Below are 6920 nucleotides of genomic sequence, written 5' to 3' on the forward strand. Positions count from 1 at the left end.
CAGCGCCATCCATTTTCAGGGCTGGTTGCTTCGGCAGGTGAGTTGTTACACACTCCTTAGCGGATTCCGACTTCCATGGCCACCGTCCTGCTGTCCTGAGCGACCAACGCCTTTTATGGTATCCGATGAGCGTTCATTGGGCGCCTTAACTCGACGTTTGGTTCATCCCACAGCGCCAGTTCTGCTTACCAAAATTGGCCCACTTGGCACTCCCATCCGAGCTCCTACTTCATCTTCGAGCAAGAAGGAGATCTCACCCATTTAAAGTTTGAGAATAGGTTGAGGCCATTTCGGCCCCAATGCCTCTAATCATTCGCTTTACCGGATGAGACTGTGCGAATGGCGGTCCGAAAACCGTCATGTTTCTCGAGCGCCAGCTATCCTGAGGGAAACTTCGGATGGAACCAGCTATTAGATAGTTCGATTAGTCTTTCGCCCCTATACCCAGTTCGGACGATCGATTTGCACGTCAGAATCGCTTCGGTCCTCCATCAGGGTTTCCCCTGACTTCGACCTGACCAGGCATAGTTCACCATCTTTCGGGTCCCAGCGTGTACGCTCTCAGTGCGTCTCGATAATCGCACGGGGGCTTTCTCGAAACGCCTCGGGAATGCGGCGGGGCGTCTGACGACGCCCGCGCATCTTCCCTGCGACCGGCTCGAGGCCGGCCTTTCACTTTCATTTCGCCTCTGGGTTTATCAGTGTTCCCAATGACTCGCGCACATGCTAGACTCCTTGGTCCGTGTTTCAAGACGGGTCCTGTGAGTGCCCAAAACAAAACCACCGCCGACCGGGACGCGTCCCGTCCGAGAGCGCGCCGCTAACGACGGACACCCGACGCGCGACACCCGCGACGCACTAGACGCCGGGGGCCACGCGAAGGACGCCGCTGCAGCGCGACGGACGCCCGCGAGGGGCGGACGCGATCCTCGTTCTCTACCGTCGCTGCGTAATGTACGCCGCGGCCGTGGACACCGCGGCTCCGCCTCGCAGAGCGAGACGGGTCAACCGCACGGCGCATTCGACCGCGGCGCGACGGGTCGCGGTGTTATACTAAGGGAGAAGTGCACGCGCTCCGGGAGCCTGACGGCGCACCCGCGCACCCACCGCCCCGACCCGAAAGCCGAAGGCGAAGGTTTGCGCGAGGCGCGAGCCCCGACGGAAGACACGATGAATCTCCCCGTTCGCTCGTTTGAGTTCCACAGGTTTACCCCTGAACGGTTTCACGTACTCTTTAACTCTCTCTTCAAAGTTCTTTTCAACTTTCCCTCACGGTACTTGTTCGCTATCGGTCTCGTGGTAGTATTTAGCCTTAGATGGAGTTTACCACCCACTTAGGGCTGCACTCTCAAGCAACCCGACTCTAGGGAGAGAGACCGTCGCGGCCGGCTACCGTCACCACGGGCCTGGCACCCTCTGCGGGTAAGCGGGCCCCGTTCAAGATGAACTTGGACAGGCAGCCGTGACTAATGACCGCGCGTGTATGTATAACTCTCCTCCCGAACGCTACATTTCCCGGCGGCCCGCCGGGGCCGCAGGATTCAGCGCTGGGCTCTTCCCGTTTCGCTCGCCGCTACTCGGGGAATCCTCGTTAGTTTCTTTTCCTCCGCTTACTGATATGCTTAAGTTCGGCGGGTGATCTCTCCTGATTTGAGGTCGACAACAAAAATTTTATAAATTCGAGAAGTACGCAAAGCAAGTGTGCGCGTATTCTCGCCCGTGCAGACTCTGTCAAGCGGGCGCGAAACCGACGAGCGTCCGCGGAGGTGCGCGCGGCCGAGAGCGCGAAGATCGCCCCGGACAGCCGACCGCTCGCGCGGTAGACTGCCCAGTTTTCAGCGTCGTCGCTAGCTCAAGGCTCGCACGCGTTCCTCCGCGTTTGGTATAACGCAAGCGGAAATCGCGCGCATCGAGAGAGCACTTCGTCAAATTTAACCGGACGCCGAGGTCCCGGCGCGCGTCTCCGAGGAGACGACGCGCGCGGGCCCCGGCGACGCCGGCAACGCTCGCTCTGCGCGCCCCCGTCCGAGGACGGGGGCGAGAGAACAGTCTGGTCGCATTGTGTGCGCGACCCTCAAACAGGAGTGGTCCGTCGACAAACTACGTCTTGCTCGGACCGCAATGTGCGTTCGAAATGTCGATGCTCATGTGTCCTGCAGTTCACACTCTGACGCGCATTTAGCTGCGTTCTTCATCGACCCACGAGCCGAGTGATCCGCCGTTCAGGGTAATAATGATAACAAACATAAATAGATACGTTTTAGTTTTCGGTTTTTACAATTTGGTTTGCGTTTTCGAAATGTTTATAATTCCATTCGACAAAAAGATTAATTTTGTACCGCCGCCTTCACGGCGACGGGTAAAATTTCACCGGACGAGCGGATAGAGGACGAAGCCCTCCTCCGCTCGACGCCGGCGGTTCTCGGTTCGCATCGGCGCCCTCGGGCGATCTCCGACGCAGTAATTTAGCATTCGTTCGATTATGGTATATATGTATAATATATGTTTTGTTTCATAATAATATTTCATATCATGGAAAGCGCAAACATTAAACACAGGAAATGATCCTTCCGCAGGTTCACCTACGGAAACCTTGTTACGACTTTTACTTCCTCTAAATGATCAAATTCGGTCAAACTTTCCGACGCGTCGGATGCCCGTGAGAGCTTCCGCGCACCAGTCCGAAGACCTCACCAAATCATCCATCGGTAGTAGCGACGGGCGGTGTGTACAAAGGGCAGGGACGCAATCAACGCGAGCTGGTGACTCGCTTTTACTAGGAATTCCTCGTTCATGGGGGAGAATTGCAAACCCCAATCCCTATCACGAAGGGGTTTCATCGGGTTACCCGGGCCGTTAGGCCAAGGAGGACACGCTGATCCCTTCAGTGTAGCGCGCGTGCGGCCCAGGACATCTAAGGGCATCACAGACCTGCTATTGCTCAATCTCGTGCGGCTATATATACCGCCGGTCCCTCTAAGAAGATTTTCATTGTACGCCGGTAGTGAAGACCGCGAAACGCACGACCCCGACGCGCGAACGCCGAAGCCGCGCGCACACGGACCCTCGTGATACCGGTTGCACGTCTATTTAATAGGCTAGAGTTACGTTCGTTACCGGAATTAACCTGACAAATCGCTCCACCAACTAAGAGCGGCCATGCACCACCACCCACCGAATCGAGAAAGAGCTGTTAATCCGTCAATCCTTCCAGTGTCCGGGCCTGGTGAGTTTTCCCGTGTTGAGTCGAATTAAGCCGCAGGCTCCACTCCTGGTGGTGCCCTTCCGTCAATTCCTTTAAGTTTCAGCTTTGCAACCATACTCCCCCCGGAGCCCGAAAGCTTTGGTTTCCCGGGAGCTGCCCACCGGGTTAAAATTATGAAACTTCGGCGGATCGCTGGCTGGCATCATTTATGGTTAGAACTACAGCGGTATCTAATCGCCTTCGAACCTCTAACTTTCGTTCTTGATTAATGAAAACACCTTTGGCAAATGCTTTCGCTTTAGTCCGTCTTGCGACGATCCAAGAATTTCACCTCTAACGTCTCAATACGAATGCCCCCAGTCGTCCCTATTAATCATTACCTCTGGTATCAGAAAGCCAACAAAACAGAACCGAGGTCCTATTCTATTATTCCATGCGTACAATATTCAGGCAAGTGTTAGCCCGCTTTGAGCACTCTAATTTGTTCAAAGTAAACAGCCGCGACGGCCCGCCTCGGTGCGCGGCCGACCGTGAGGCCGACCGACACACGCCGGCGGTGGACGCACCGGCGAGAAGCCCCGCAGACGTGCCTGTCGTACCGCATTCGGTAGACCGACACCGCAGGACACAATTTCAACTACGAGCTTTTTAACCGCAACAACTTTAGTATATGCTATTGGAGCTGGAATTACCGCGGCTGCTGGCACCAGACTTGCCCTCCAATGGATCCTCATTAAAGGATTTAAAGTGTAATCATTCCGATCACGAGGCCTCGGACGAGTCCCGTATCGTTATTTTTCGTCACTACCTCCCCGTGCCGGGAGTGGGTAATTTGCGCGCCTGCTGCCTTCCGTGGATGTGGTAGCCGTTTCTCAGGCTCCCTCTCCGGAATCGAACCCTGATTCCCCGTTACCCGTGACAACCATGGTAGTCGCATAAACTACCATCGACAGTTGATAAGGCAGACATTTGAAAGATGCGTCGCCGGTGCTAGACCGTGCGATCAGCTCAAAGTTATCTAGAGTCATCTCGAATGGCGACGGACGGGGCGCGAACCCCGCCGCCGATTGGTTTTTGATCTAATAAAAGCATTCCTCCCGTTACCGGTCAGAACCTCGTTTGCATGTATTAGCTCTAGAATTGCCACAGTTATCCAAGTAACCGTGTACGATCTAAGGAACCAAAACTGATATATTGAGCCATTCGCGGTTTCACCTTAATTCGGCTTTTACTGAGACTTGCATGGCTTAGTCTTTGAGACAAGCATATGATTACTGGCAGGATCAACCAGGGAGCTGCACCACCGTCGGAGGGTTTTTAATCCTCCGAACGACAGAGGCCCGCCCTCGCGTAGAGGGCGCGGACAACACGGCGTTAAAGAACACGCGACGGAGTCACCCGCACGAGTCACGCTCATTATGCGTACCGCTATATTCTCCCGCTCGGCGACCGTCGCTAGACGAAAGCTCCGCGGGAAAATTTTTGCTTCAAACGAAGAAAGCGCGCGTAGGACGGCTCCCGCCCGAGAGAGAGAGACCGCACCCGCGACGACGCTATCGTCCGATTTATAATTCCCATTCGTAAAACGTGTACACCGAAAGCGCACGCCTTTGGCGAGGCAACAGTGAGACGGGGATAAAATCCTCCGCCTTTGCTTTTGAAAATTCTGCTCGCGCGGAACTCCAGAGTCAAAACATGAGCGCGAACGCCGCGCAGAAGCGGGCGTCACGTAGTTTCTCGCAAATAACACCGCCGACACGACCGATAGGCCGCCGCAGTTTGCGAACGCCGTGCATCGAGAGCCCGCCACACTCGGCGGGCACAAAGCTGTGCCGGGTCGCGTTCTCGCTCGGGACGGCGCCGAGCGCGATGCGCCCGCTCCGACCCCTCGAAGGCGCGCAGGCGGCCGGGCCGTCGGGCCTCGGGCGGCTCGCGAAACCGGGCACAAGGCGCTCGGTCTCGGTAAATAAATTTACTCTCGTCACTTACTTTCGTATTCGCATTTTGGAAATTTTAAATTATTTCATTTAATCGATGATACCGACCGACCGTTCCCGGTGAGTTTAAAAAAACTTAATACAGAGGTACGTAGTTATTTCAAATTTACACAATAAGAACATATTTCAAATAAAAATAAAAACTTAACATAGATATAATAATAATAATAATAAATAACTAACATAACTAACTAAATATATAACTAACAGATCGAGCGATTAGTCATAATAGAACCGATATAGTTTTACATGACAAAATTTTTAAAAATAACTTATATCATCGATGTCGCTATTCCGAATTCCTGTAATATTCAAAAATCTGTTAGTGAAAAAATAAGAAAATACACAGATTTAGGAAATGAGAAAAAAAGAATTTGGCATTCTCAGACTATAAAAATATTACCATTCGTTATTTCGGCTACCGGCATTATACCTAGCTCTCTTATTAAAAATTTAGGCGTATTAGATCTATCAAAAAATTTATATATAAAGATGCAAAAGTCGGTCATTTTGAATACATGTAGGATAACAAAAGATTTTTTTAAATGTTTATGTTGAGGGATCTGTAGGATTTATTTATAGGCCCCGTTAGGAGTTCTACCGAGCCGAACCCTCCGATATGAAAATATCTGGAGTCGGTGAATTATTTTCCCATTTGATCTCTGTTGAGTTGACGTGTTGTTCTTGTATTGTTTTGTATTTATTTTACTTTTTTAAATTTAAATTCCATTGACAAAGATCAATTTTTTGCTAATAAGTATTGGCAAAAAATTTTTATTGGCATAAAATTATATTGGCAGAAGATTTTATTGGCATCAAATTTTATTGGCAGAAAATTTTATTGGCCTAAAATTTTATTGGCATAAAATTATATTGGCAGAAAATTTTATTGGCATCAAATTTTATTGGCATCAAATTTTATTGGCAGAAAATTTTATTGGCATAAATTTTAATGGCAAAAATTTTTGTCAATTTATCTATTTGCAAAAATTGTAATCGCACCTAACCTGACCTGACCTAACCTAACCTAACCTAACCTAACCTAACCTAACCTAACCTAACCTAACCTAACCTAACCTAACCTAACCTAACCTAACCTAACCTAACCTAACCTAACCTAACCTAACCTAACCCAACCTAACCTAACCTAACCTAACCAAACCTAACCTAACCTAACCTAACCAAACCTAACTTAACCTAACCTAACCTAACCTAACCTAACCTAACCTAACCTAACCTAACCAAACCTAACCTAACCTAACCTAACCTAACCTAACCTAACCTAACCTAACCTAACCTAACCTAACCTAACCTAACCTAACCTAACCTACCTAACCTAACCTAACACTAACCTAACCTAACCTAACCTAACCTAACCTAACCTAACCTAACCTAACCTAACCTAACCTAACCTAACCTAACCTACCAACCTAACCTAACCTAACCTAACCTAACCTAACCTAACCTAACCTAACCTAACCTAACCTAACCTGATACATAAAGTAAATTCACCCGGCACCCACAAGACTAGGCAACATTTTAGAATTGTTATATTATATCATTTATTCTGTTGAGTTAAAAAAAAAAGAAAACTTAATAGACGACATTGAAATTAAATCAAATAAATTCATATTTACACGTACATTTTTTAAAAATATATTCAATTAAAAATTAACATTTTTACCTCTACAAGAGTCCAAAAACACTCGTCTGTGAAG

At 49.5% G+C, this 6920-nt stretch overlaps 3 non-coding genes across 3 annotated transcripts in view; all 3 read right to left on the reverse strand.

The window, feature by feature from the left end:
• Window positions 1-1659, reverse strand: part of LOC149408445 (large subunit ribosomal RNA) — a 4064-nt gene extending 2405 nt beyond the window's left edge. The window contains exon 1 of the ribosomal RNA XR_016305590.1: window positions 1-1659. This exon is cut by the window's left edge and continues 2405 nt beyond it. This is a non-coding gene — a ribosomal RNA (large subunit ribosomal RNA).
• Window positions 1660-2068: 409 nt separating this feature from the next.
• On the reverse strand, window positions 2069-2230 carry LOC149408446 (5.8S ribosomal RNA). The gene has a single exon (XR_016305591.1). It is a non-coding gene; the product is annotated as a 5.8S ribosomal RNA (ribosomal RNA).
• Window positions 2231-2559: 329 nt separating this feature from the next.
• Window positions 2560-4499, reverse strand: LOC149408447 (small subunit ribosomal RNA). The gene has a single exon (XR_016305593.1). It is a non-coding gene; the product is annotated as a small subunit ribosomal RNA (ribosomal RNA).
• Window positions 4500-6920: the final 2421 nt, after the last annotated feature.

The sequence above is a fragment of the Hesperophylax consimilis genome, unplaced genomic scaffold (genome assembly GCF_061612785.1).
Source record: "Hesperophylax consimilis isolate HC1 unplaced genomic scaffold, BYU_Hcon_1.0 scaffold_286, whole genome shotgun sequence".
Classification (NCBI taxonomy): Eukaryota; Metazoa; Arthropoda; class Insecta; order Trichoptera; family Limnephilidae; genus Hesperophylax; species Hesperophylax consimilis.